Genomic DNA, 13,204 nt, shown 5'->3' on the forward strand with positions numbered 1-13,204 from the left:
GAAGACAGAAAAACCTGATGAAGTGACATGGGAGGAATTCAGTCAGAAAAATCACGCAGATAGCAGTGAAGAAGAAAGAAGGAAGAAAGAAGGTGTTTGCAAATTCAGAGACTTAGAAGTCATGCCAGGAAATGTGGTTTTTGAATTTTATTTTAAATGCCCTGAAAGCACTTGCCTTAGTCATTGTCTGTTGTTGTGAAGAAACACCATGACCACCAGCTCTTGTAAGAAAACATTTAATTGGGGCTGGTTCACAGTTCAGAGTTTTAGTCCATTGTCATCATGCAGGCAGACATGGTGCTAGAGAAGTAGCTGAGAGTTCTACGTCTGTCTCCACAGGCAGCAGGAAAAGACAATGAGCCACTGGGCCTGGTGTGAACTTTGGAAACCTCAAAGTCCATCCACAATGACACACTTCCTCCAACACGGCCACACCACCTAATCATTTCACTCCCTATGGGTTTTGGGGGCCATTTTCATTCAAATCGCCACAATACTAATGAAACAATCCAAAGCTGAAGAATTGACCCATGACTAATCCCTGAATTATAAAAGGAATCTCTTTTTAAAAAATAGTTCACATTTTATTTTTTTACTTTATGTATATAGGTGGTTTGTCTGCATGTATATCTATGTACAATGTGCATTCAGGGCCTGAAGAGGTCAGAAGAGGATGTGAACCCCTGGTACCAGAGTTACAGATGGTTGTGAGCCACCATGTGGGGATAGGTAATGGAACCCAGGTCCTCTGGAAGAGTAGCCAGTGCTCTTAACCACTGAGCCATCTCTCCAGCCCCAGGAAAGGGTTTGACTGATACTCACAGGTGTGGCCAGGGGACAGTGACAACTAAAAGGACACATGCTTCTATTCTAGAGATAAAATTTCCAGGAGAATGTCCGGTGCCCAGTGTCTTGGTAGTAGGAGACACTGTGATTTTGAGGCCTATTGGGACTGCCAGAGTGAGGAGAAATCCCTCAGAGAATCAGCAAAGTTGTCTTTGTCTGGTCTGGCCATCTCAGTGATAGATCCCAGACCGTGTGGATTATGAACAAAAGAAATTATCCTCACAGTTCCAAAGGCTGGGAGACCATGGCCAAAGTGCCGGTGTCTGGTCGGGATGACCTGTGACAGACGGTGCTTTTCTGGTGTGTCCTCAGATGAAGGTATGAGGGGGCAGCTCTGTAGGAGCAGGTCAAGGACATGGACAGCCTTGATGAAGACCCCTTGTGACCAGTCACCCCCCCAGGCCCACCATAACCTGGGGTATGAGGATTTCCACAGAGAAGTGTGAGGGTGGCGAAGGGACAGAAACACTAAAACCTTGGCAGAGTTTGCTCACTTGAAACCTCGGAACTTATTCAAAGTTCATTAGTCAAACAGTCACATGGTACTGGGGATCTAGAGCCTAGTTGTAAGCTGCCTGGAACTGCCACCAAGGTCCTCAAGTTCCTTCCAATGCCGCCAGTCATTCCCCTGCTCTGGCCTCCCTCCCTCAGAGACCCCCTACCTCATGCCAGAGAGGATGGTGCTAGAAGCTCACCTTCTCCATTCAGACATGCCTGCATCCTAACAGAGGCCACTGGCTGCATGGTATTTTGCTATGCTAAGAATCGTCATACTCTGTTTAACCAACATGCTATTAATGAGTATTTTATACATTCAGATATTTGAGCACTTTCTATAATTATGTGATAAAAGTCCTTCTGAGTTTGCCTGACAGCACAGTTCATTATTGCCATTGTTAGTTCTAACTCATTTAGCATCACACGAATATTAGTCTTGATCCATTGCAAGTTCAATTTGCACTAATGTTGACAGAATGTCACCTTCCAGACCTGCGCAGAAGGCTCCTCCCAACAGTAGCAGGATACCCAGAACTTTCTCCTGACAGATCGCATTAGACCACAAAACATTCTGAAGTTTAGGAAGATTGCAAATCATATCAAAGATGTTTTTCAACTGCAACGATCTGAAAGCCGAAATCAATAAAAGAAGGCCTTTGACAAAGTTCACGAACGTGGGATGCAGACAGCATATTCCTGGACAATCGATAGACAAAATGTAAACAACCAAGTCTCTTGAGATGAATAGGAGGGGCCACAGGGCGCCCCCATGCTCAGGTGCGGCCTCTGGGTGCTGACAGCCAGGTGAGGTGTTTCTGACAGGAAAGAAAGGCCTGAAATCCGTGAGCCACCGTGCCACTGAACGGTGGGAGGGTGAAGAAAACCCAGAGTGAGCAGAAGGAAGAAGAAAAGATCAGGGCAGCAAGAAATGAAACAGGCTTCAAAACGCAGTAAATCTAAAATTCAGACGGGTATGGTGGGACACACCTAGAATTCCAGCACTGGGGGAGTAGAGACAAGAGTCAAGGATTCAAGGTCCTCCTTGGCTACACAGTGAGTTCAAGACCAGCCTGGTCTCCATGAGACTCTGTCTTAAAAAAAAAAAAAAATCAACCAATAGACCAAATAAAGGTACCCAAAATACTAAGGGTTGGAGCTTTGTAAAGACAAGTAATGAAAAGCACACACACACACACACAAAATTGTGGGCTATGTTGGCTATGAAGACAAAGGCAACACCCTACATAGCAAAAAGGTAAGGCATTCTGTGTCCTTGACACCCTCAAGCAGGGCTGCTGGGCTGTTGTGACTTCCTCTGCAAACAGGCACGAACTTCTCTCCCATGGCCCCAGGTCAAGCATTTTGGCGTCTCTGGGACACACTAGATGAAGAATGTCCTAGGCCATACATAGTTTAGTGTGTCACAAGAGGCCAGCCCAACAAGCCAACAAACTACCTGATATCCATCAGTCCTACACCTTTTCTTACAACCAACAGATCTGAAATGGGCTCTTCAGTCTCGTCGTGCCGGGATTTCACTGCCATGCGTTCATTTTTCCTCCTCTCTTTTCTTTTAAGCTGAAGTTTCGTCTTTACTTACGTTGTGAGTTGTTTATGGAGGAGGGGCCACGTGCTGTGTGTAAAGGTGAACAGACAGCTTGGAGCAGTCTGTTCTCCCGTTGTGCTGAGTGGGCTCTGGGGATTGAACCTGCGTTGCCAGGCTGGGACGCAAGTACCCTTACGCCCTGAGCCGCCGAGCTCACCCACTCTCCCCGTCTCCATCACTACATATTTCTCAGTGCCACTGGAGTCCTCTGCTCCTCCAGCCTCCCCCACTCCACCTGTCCCCAGAACCAATGACTAAAATCTAACAGCTTGGTATTTCTTTCATGATAACATTTTTAATTCTAATTAACTTAATTCTAATTAATGATAATGAAACATAAAAATAATGCATATTTTTGGCATGGACGATGTTTCCAAACTCGGCTCCCTTCCCTCGGTGTTTAAATCAGGCTGTGTCTCTTTGTCCTCAGAATTGATCATGCCTCTCTGAGGAAAATCTCCAAGATTCTTCCATGAATCATTGCTGTTACACCGCCCTTCTTGCCATCAGATGTAATGTGGCACCCAAATGCCACTCTTGCCTCAGCCCGCCCTCCTTTTTTGCCCTGACGCTCGGGAGACTCATGCCCTGCTTCTTGTAGCACAGAGGCTGGAGGAGCGAGGTAGAAAAGGACCCTTGGCCTGAAAAGGTCCAGATATTTGCAGTCTGATGGTTAACACTGATATCAGTACGCAGGACAAGCCCACAGGCACAGCTCCGAGGAACTCTGGGGGTGTGCGTAGGGACAATCTTGATTAGGTTAGTGGGTGACAAGATCTGCTCTGAAGTAGGGGGACAGTGTCCCCAGCCCAGGCTTGGCCTGTAGAAAAGAGGAGACACCAGCTGCCTCTCTCTCTCTCTCTCTCTCTCTCTCTCTCTCTCTCTCTCTCTCTGCTTGACTGGCTGCCATGGGCCAGCTGCCTCACACTCCTGCAGTGTTTTCCCTACCACAATAGCCTGTACTGAAACTGTGAGCCAAAATAAACCCTTTCCCTTGAGTTACTTTTGTCAGAGTAATTTTGCCACCAACAGGAAAAGTAACATATAGAACTCAAACACTCCTTCAGCATTTTATTTTCTCTCTCTCTCTCTCTCTCTCTCTCTCTCTCTCTCTCTCTCTCTTTCTTTCTTTCTTTCTTTCTCGAGACAGGGATTCACTGTAGCTTTGGAGCCTATCCTGACACTCGCTCTGTAGACCAGGCTGACCTCTAACTCACAGAGATCTGCCTGCCTCTGCCTCCCGAGTGCTGCGATTAAAGATGTGCGCCACTACTGCCAGGCCAGCATTCTATTTCTTGTGTGTGTGTGTGCGCACACACACACACACACACACACACACACACACACGTGCATACGTAACACATCATGCATGTGGAGGGTCACATGACAACCTTGGTTTCCAGGCTTCTTCCGCATTTTATGAGTCGGGGGTCTCCTGACTCCCAGGGACTCTCTGGTCTCCACCTCCTGTCTCACCTTAGACACACTTTGAACACACATGTGTAACACCACATTCACCATTATGTGGGGACCCAAGCCCACATCCTCACATTTCTACACCGAGTGTTTTATTCACTGAGTCCTCTCCCCAGTCTCTGACTCAGATCTTATCAAGCTGCCAGGTACGTCTTCTCTATTGGCTTAACATTGACAGCCATGTTGGCAGGTTTAATACTCTCCCTCTGAGTCTGCGGTGACCCTTTCTGCAGAGGTCAAGACTGGGTCACCAGCAGGGCATGTCTTCTTCTGTAAAGTGAGTTGCACGGGGGAGAGAATGAAGCCTTTCTTTCCATACACAGAGACTTGAGACTATTACATCTGAATCCTCTCATGTACTGTCTTTGTGCAAACCAGTTCCCCTGGGATTTAAATGCTATCCCAGGCACACCACAGGCGCTCTCTCAGACGGCTTCTCCTCTGCCACATCTGTTTCATAAACACACAAGGCTCACAGCCGCTGATGACCATGCTGCGACTTCAACTTATTGCCGAAACTATTATAAGAATATTTGACCCCCTATAGAAGGATAACGGCAATGTTTATGGTTGTGGCTGGAAGCAATTACAGACTCCCATGTGGGGTAATTTCTCAATGAGTTCTTCAATAAGATACATTTTTACGGATGAAGGTGTTATACTTTGTTGTCCTGTACTGTCCCTTTGAATTTAACCTGCATTGCCCTCTGGTTTTTAGGTTCACAGTGACTGGTGAAGGAACAGCCTCCTTGCAGGGATTTCCACCGTCTCTGAGTTTGCTTTTTCGTCCTTAGAGACAGAGCCATCCTGACTATTCTCTTAGAGATGACAAAGACAGACCAATCTGTTCTTATAGCAGCACACACCACCAGCCAGCTAGGACTGCCCGTCAGCTTTTACCAATTATCTGTGAGCGCCTCTGTTTCCTGGATTTCTGGCTCTAGTATGGGTGTGTTAGGGAGCAGTCCACTGCTGGATTGTTGATAAAAATCATTTTCATTTTGGAATTGGGGTGTGAGGATGGGAAATTAGCCAAAAGTAAGCCAAACTCTGCTCTATGGAGTACCCTTCAGACTTTGGGAGCCCAGGTCATTTTGAGGAGCTGAGGCCCCCAAGCTCCTTCAGTGAGAGCTCCCCTCTCATGCAGCACCTCGGGGCTGACCAAAGTCAGTTCAGGCTATACAGTGAGTTCAAGGCCAGCCCAGCAGTTTAGAAACATCCTGTTCCCAAATAAAAATAGATAGCATAAAATAAAGCTTGAGGAAGTACCCTGGCGGCAGAGCACTTACTTAGCATGTGTGAGTCCTTGAGACGGATCTCCAGAAATGGGGAAAAGGAGGCCATCAGAGGAATGTTACCCTGGACCCTGCCACCAAAAGTGGCTTGATTATTGGGAAGAAAACAGCAAAACCAAGGGAGAGATGGTTTACCAAATGTGATGTGGTGTGAGGTGTCCTGTGTGTTTCATTTCCAGGTAGAAGAAAGTTTATTCTGACCTCAGTTTGGGATTCGTTTTTGTTTATGCTGTGTTGTTTTTTTTGTTGTTGTTGTTGTTTGTTTTTTCCAACAGGTTGTCATCTAGCCTAGGATGGATTCGAACTCACTACTTAGCAGAGAAGTGGTCCTCCGGCTTCTGACTCTTGAGCCTTGGGAACCAAGAGTGCACCCACCACGCCCACTTTGCCCAGTATTGGGCATGGAATCCCAGCTTCACTGGCCCCATCCTCCAGAACCACTGCTCTCTGGAGGAGCAGAGAGAAGGTGAGAAGACACTGCGTGTGTGTGCCTGCCGTCCCACCGCCAACTTCCCTCTGAAGGGAACGCACTGCAGCAGCCTTTGCATTCCGTTCCGGGAGCCCGGCCCGCCTGGGGGAGAGGGCGGTGGTGTCTGTGCGGGGAGCCTGCCTGTGAAGCAGCCGCAGAGGGGCTGCTGTCTGAGGGGGAGCTCTGTAAGCTCTGTAAGCAGAAGGCATGGGAGGTTTCCTCACTCCTCTGCCAGAGCCAGAGCCAGAGCCTGCTGCTTCCCAGGGTCCTCAGCTCATCCCACACCACTGACTGACCCCACACGGCTCGCCCCGTGTGTGTGTGTGTGTGTGTGTGTGTGTGTGTGTGTGTGTGTGTGTGTGTGCGTGCGTGCGTGCGTGTGCGTGCGTGTGTGTGTGTGTGTGTGTGTACATGTGTGTGTGCACTGTGCATGTGTGGTCAGTGTCTGTGTATGTGTGTGTCAGTGTGTGTATGTGTGTACGTGCGTGCGAGTGTGTGTGTGTGTGTGTGCGTGTGTGCTGTGTGTGTGTACATGTGTGTGTGCACGTGTGCGTGTGTGCATGTGTGTATGTGCGTGTGTGCGCACGCGTGTGTGCGTGTGTGCCCGTGTGTGCGTGCGTGCGTGCGTGTGTGTGTGCGTGTGTGCATGCGTGCATGTGTGTGCGCGCGCGCGCACGCGTGTGTGCGTGTGTATGTGTGTGTGTGTGTACATGTGTGTGTGCACTGTGCATGTGTGGTCAGTGTCTGTGTATGTGTGTGTCAGTGTGTGTATGTGTGTACGTGCGTGCGAGTGTGTGTGTGCGTGTGTGCTGTGTGTGTGTGCGCACGCGTGTGTGTGCGTGTGTGTGTGTGTGTGAGTGTGTGTGTACATGTGTGTGTGCACACGTGTGCATGTGTGGTCAGTGTCTGTGTATGTGTGTGTCAGTGTGTGTATGTGTGTACGTGCGTGCGAGTGTGTGTGTGCGTGTGTGCGTGTGTGCTTGTGAGTGTGAGTGTGTGTGTGTGTTTGAGTGTGTGTGTGTGTTTATGGGCACTGCATACATGCAGGTTCTCCTGGAGTTTGGCCGAAGGCGGTCAGATCCTCTGGAACTGGAGTTACAGGAGGTTGTGAGCCACCATGTGGGTGCTGGGAATTGATCTCAGGACCTCTGACAGAACACCCAGTGCTCTTAACCTCTCAGCCATCTCTCCAGCCCCCTATTTTGTATACTTATGGTATGTAATCCATACCTGTATTGTATCTATGGATATTACATACACAATTATATGATAGTCATCTATATTAGGAAAATAGTAATTTTTATTGCATTTATAATATATAAATTAGCATTAAAATTGGCAAATGTTACTGCATTTATTAATATCAGGCCAAACTTGAATTCCTATAACACTTAGAAATGTATTTTAATTTTAATACTATTTTGGATTCTGTTTGATAAGACTTTTACATATTTACATTGATATTCATAAATGAGATTAATCTGTAATTTTATTTAGGGGACACTGTGCTTCAGAGACAAGGTTATATTTACTATATAAAACTAAACTTGAAGTTTTCTTTTACCAGACTCTGGTATAATTTAAGTAGCATTGGGATTATATGATCTTTCAAGGCTTAGCACAATTCTCCTGTAAAACCATATGGGCCTGGTGCCTTTTTCTAAGACTTTTCTTTCTTTTTCTTTCTTTAAAATCAGACCTCAAAGGTCAGGCTAATCTGAAACTCTCTGTTCATTCTGATATCCCAGGATGGCCTGGAATTCACAATCCTCCTGCCTCAGCTTCCTGAGTGCTGGATTATCAGTGTGTGGTGCCACATCCTGCTTTAATAAACAAACAAAACAAAACCTTTGAAAGATAATACACATAAGTGTGCAGCTCGGTAAGTTTTCTCAGCAGAATATCTTTGCTTCTAGCATTTGTAGGAATAAAACCCAGAACATTCCTTTGTGTTCCAACCCCACCCCTAACCAGGAGCCTCTGTCATGAAGCATTCTGACCATGACTTTTCCTCTACTGGGAACTTAACTGTTCGTCTTGGATTTTTGTCTGTGTGGAGGTCAATTTGGGAGACCAAACTGGGTAGTCAATTCTTTTTTTTTTTTCCTCTTCTGGACAATTATTTCGTCTTTGCTTATGAATTGTTTGTATTAAGCCATGAAAATTAGCCTCTGAGGACTGAAAAGCTGAGGACTTTGCTCTCACCTGCAGGCACTAGACTTCATCAAGGGCAGGCTTGGGACACCGCAAACATCTCTGTCTACATGTTCCACACGGAAGGGAATAAATGGAATGGCATCTAAGACAGAAAGAGCATTAACTGGCCTGCTCGTTCCTTCTGCTCTCAGCTATGAGAGACAAACAGCTGTGGCCTCGGCCCTGCTCATGCTGCTGGAGTGACTCCAGGAGCCACCTGCCTTTGGAATTCAGGCTTAGAGAGACACAGACTGGTTGTCCATGCCACTCTGAGGCAGGGTTCTCTTGTTCACAGTTGAACAAGCCCAGAAAACTCTAGCTCTTCACAGAATGTGAGCATTTCACTAGAGGAAAGTTATCTGGAGATACAAAGGTCTGCTCTAAAACAGGACCCTGGGTAACAGTGACTCCACGGGACAGTACATCTTGCTGACTCTTCGGCACTGCCCTCAATAAAAGCATTGTTCATATATATTACTCACAGTAGAGATAATTTGTCTCTTTCAAATTTTAAGCTCATGTTTCTATAATAGGATGGGGCCTGCATCAGTCTACAGCTTAGCATCCTGCTGGGTGTCTAAAAGATAAAATGAGACACCCTTACAAGACCCTAGGCAGTACCTGGTCCACAGCAAAGCACTTGAAGAATAGTGGCCGCATTCATTAGTAGTTAATAACAACAATAATATTAATGATGACCCAGTAACAGGGATGGGGTGGCTAGCTCTTTCTTGTCCTTCACACTCCTGCTTTTATAGACCTCCCCTGTGGGTTAGCATGATGCTCAGAGGTTTGAGACACTGGCTGCTCTAGCAGAGGGCCCAGGTTCAGTTCCCAGCACCCAAATGGTGGCTCACCACCCTCTGCAACCCCAGTTCTAGAGAATACAGTGCACATACACACATGCAGGGAAAAACTCTTACACAGAAAATAAAATAAAGAGTATAAAAAATGACCTTCAGAGGCTCTCCTCCACTCTCCCATCTCGTGCCATTTCTTCTCACTGCCCATCACCTCAGGAGCTTTGTCTAAAGCTGAAAATGTTTTGATTGTTTACTTGGTAATTAAGAGCTCTCTGCCTCTCCCCTGCTTGAACAGAAACCCCACAAAAGCAAAGTGGCTTGCTTGGACAGATCCTATGTTTCGTGCATAAACTGAGTGGAAAAATAGCCAAAGCTATCCGGATGGCCTAAGAGATTGCCTGATGTTAGAAGGGCTTGGTGGGCATGATCCTTTCTTTGTGGATATTTGTGACCAAATTTAAACAAGTGTGGAATAGAAGGTCATACTGGGTTCGGGGTCCTCCAGAAAAGTAAGTGGCCTCTCCATAAGGTCACTGAAAGGTCATGTGGAGTTTAGGGCCCAGACGCCAAAGACTGGCACAATTTGTCACCTTCAGAAAATTCATTGTTTACAAGTCAAATAAAGGGTTAAAATCGAGTCTAAACAGATGAAAACCATGGCATCTTTTGAGCCCCTGAGTCCCCTTTTAATTCTTAAAATTCTAGAATTTTAAGTACCCCTATCCCAGTTATGTCTAGGGATATGACATATACAAAAATACATGTGTTGTGTGGTCGCTACACATTAGGAAAATGAGTATTATTTTTTTTGTTAGACTGCTAAAAAGCAAATTAGCAAATCTAGTCCCAGGGCAAAAGGGGAAATGGAGTTTAAAATGTCTTAAGTGGACTCCCAAGGCGGGGGAAACAAGGCTTGAACACCACTGAGTGAGCAGAGGGGTCCCTGAGACAAAGTGCAGGGCCTGCTGGGAGGAAGACGCATTCCAAGGCCAATCAGTCTCCAAGGGAAGAGGATCCAGTCTCCCACCAGATCGCGGAACCCCATGGCACCTCCCGTATGTCCCCAACTTGGAGTCACATGTTCTGGATTCCTGACAATTGGCATTGTGGCAGAACGCTAGGAGACCTTTCCTGTCTTCCTGAATCTTCTAAGACATCGGTGTAGGGCAGTGGTCAAGCAGCGGGACTTTTCTCCCTCAGTGGAAGGCTAGCTTCCCTCGGGCCTCCCTAGGCCTCCATTACTACTGATAAAATGGCAGCCACAGCCAAATAATCACTAACTGAACAACAGTGCTCACACACAGGAGGTGTCACCATGCCGACTTCCTTCTAGAAAATACCATGCTGTCTGTGCCTGCTTTGACCAGCAAGGCGGGACTCAAGGGAATCATTTGACTGTGCCACGGCCTGGGAATGTGCATTTCCTTTCTGAAGCACAGTTGGTTCATGCCAAGCCATCTTGTGTGTATTATCCAGGGAAGGCTCTAGAATTTCTATGGTAGAGGGGACTATAGGAAGCCACCTTGGAACAGGGTCTGAGGGTTCAACCTTAAGTTTCCAATCAGGTGTCTATGTGTGTGGTCTTGTGTTTTCAAATGAATACGAGAGAAATTTTACTTCTGAATTTATTTGAGGGATTTTGGGAATTACGGACTATCTGGCTGTTTGCATAGTAAGCCTTTGTATTGAATGTTTATTATGTTAATTGAGAATCTTTGGAGGATTATGGGAATGGGGGAGTACTTCTGGCAATTATTTGCACAATAAGCCTCCATCTTAGATTGTATATTTATTGGATAGTTTTGAGGGATTGTGGGAATTTGTGGGCTTGTCTTCTATTTGCATCGCTAATCATTGGATTAAATATTTATTATGTTAATGGAGTGTGACAGTGGAGGCTCATAAGAATTTACGGGTATATTCAGCTATCTATAGCAGGTCATTGGGTTGAATGCTATGCTGATTTAGGGGGGCCAGTGAAGGTTTTGGGGTCTATGGGATCTGGGAGGTCTTCAGGGTATTTGTGTAGGAAGTGTCCATCTTTGATTATCTATTGTCTAGTTTTGTAGGATTATGGAAATCTGTAGACTGGTCTGGTTGTTTGCACAGCAAGTCACCATCATGAAGCGTATGTTTATTGAATAGTTTTGAGGAATTGTGGGACTTTGTGGGTGTGTCTCCTAGCTATTTGCATACCAAGCCTCCCTCCAATTTAGACTGTGCACTTATTGGATAATTTTGAGAGATTGTGGGTATTTGGGAAAGCTATTTTTGGCTATTTGCATATCAAATAGCCATCTTGAGCTGCATGGTTACTAGGTAATTTTGAGGTGGGAATTGCAGGCCTATGATCCAGCTATTCGCATAGCAAGTCACTGGATTGAATATTATGTTTATGGAAAGTATCAATGGAAGACCTTGAGAATTTATGGGGGTGTCTTCTAGCTATTTGTATAGCAAGCCTCCATCTTAGATTGTGAATTTATTGGATAGTTTTGAGGGATTGTGGGAATTTGTGGGTGGCTCTTCTAGCTGTTTGCCAATCAAACCTCCATCTTAAATTGTGCAATTATTGAATAGTTTTTCGGGATTGTGGAAACTTGGGAGGGATGTCTTCTGGCTATTTGCATAGCAAAACTCCATCTTGGATTATGCATTTACTGGATATCTTGGAGGGGTTATGGGAAATTGTAGGCATGTCTTCTATCTATTTGCGTTCCAAGTATCTTGGGTTGTATGTTTACTGGAAAGCTTTAAGAGATTATGGGGATTTGTGGGTGTGTCTTCTTGCTGTTTGCATATTAAACCTCCATCTTAGTTTGTACATTTATTGGGTAGTTTTGAGGGGTTGTGGGAATTGGGGGGGCCTCTTTTTTGGCTATTTGCTTAGCAAACCTACATTTTATTTCTATTGTATGTTTATTGGGGGGGGTCAATGGAAGATAATGGAATTTATGGGCTGTCTTCTGGCTAGTTGTATAGCAAGCCTCCATCTTAGGTTTCAGGTCTAATCATTGGAAAGCTTTGAGGGACCAGGGAAATTTGTGGGTGTGTCTTCTAGCTATTTGCATATTGTCTATATCTTAATTTGTGCATTTATTGAGTAGTTTTGAGGGGTTGTGGGAATTGGTAGGCCTCTCTTTTGGCTATTTGCATAGCAACCCCCATCTTTATTTCTAGTATGTTTATTGGGGAGGCTAATGGAGGATGGTGGGATTTATAGGAGTATCTTCTGGCTATTTGCTTAAGGAAATAGTGCACATCATGGATTGTGCACTTATTGGATAGTTTTGAAGAACTATGGGAACTTGTGGGCGTGTCTTCTGGCTATTTGCATATCAAGACTCCATCTTGGATTATGTTTATATATGTATACATTTTCAGGAAATTTGTTGTGTTTATTGTATCTTTGGAAGATTATGGGAACCTGAGGAGGTCTTGCTATTTGCATATTGAGCCTCCATCTTAGATTGTATATTTATTGGCTAATTTGAGGGATTGTGGGAGTTTGTGGGCTTCTCAGACTATTTGCAGCGCAGGCCATTGGATGGAATGTTTATTTTGGTTATTGGAGGGGTTGGAAGATTATAGGAGTTTTTGAGGTGCACAGCAAGCCTCCATCTTGGATTACACATTTATTGGATCATTTTGAGGGATTGTGGGAATTTATGGGCTTGCCTGGATATTTACACAGCAAGCCTCTACCTTTACTTGGATTATAGGGTTATTTGCAGAGTTCTGGGTTTATTTTGCACCCAAATCTGCATATTCTAATTACGAGGTCTAGGGCAATGGGATCTGACTTTGGGAAGATCTAGAGAGACAGGAATGGTAGGAGCTGCTCTTATGGGCCTCCTTGGCACTCATACTTGGGGTGAAGTATACTAAAACTTAAATCTGGCTGGGCTCCATTAATTTGGATAACAGAACAGTTGGTGCATTTGGGGGTCTTGTTTACAAAACTAACTTGACTCATGTGTCATTTGGTCCATTTCAGAGATGAGATATGCTGATG

The sequence above is a fragment of the Cricetulus griseus genome, chromosome 6 (genome assembly GCF_003668045.3).
Source record: "Cricetulus griseus strain 17A/GY chromosome 6, alternate assembly CriGri-PICRH-1.0, whole genome shotgun sequence".
NCBI lineage: Eukaryota > Metazoa > Chordata > Mammalia > Rodentia > Cricetidae > Cricetulus > Cricetulus griseus.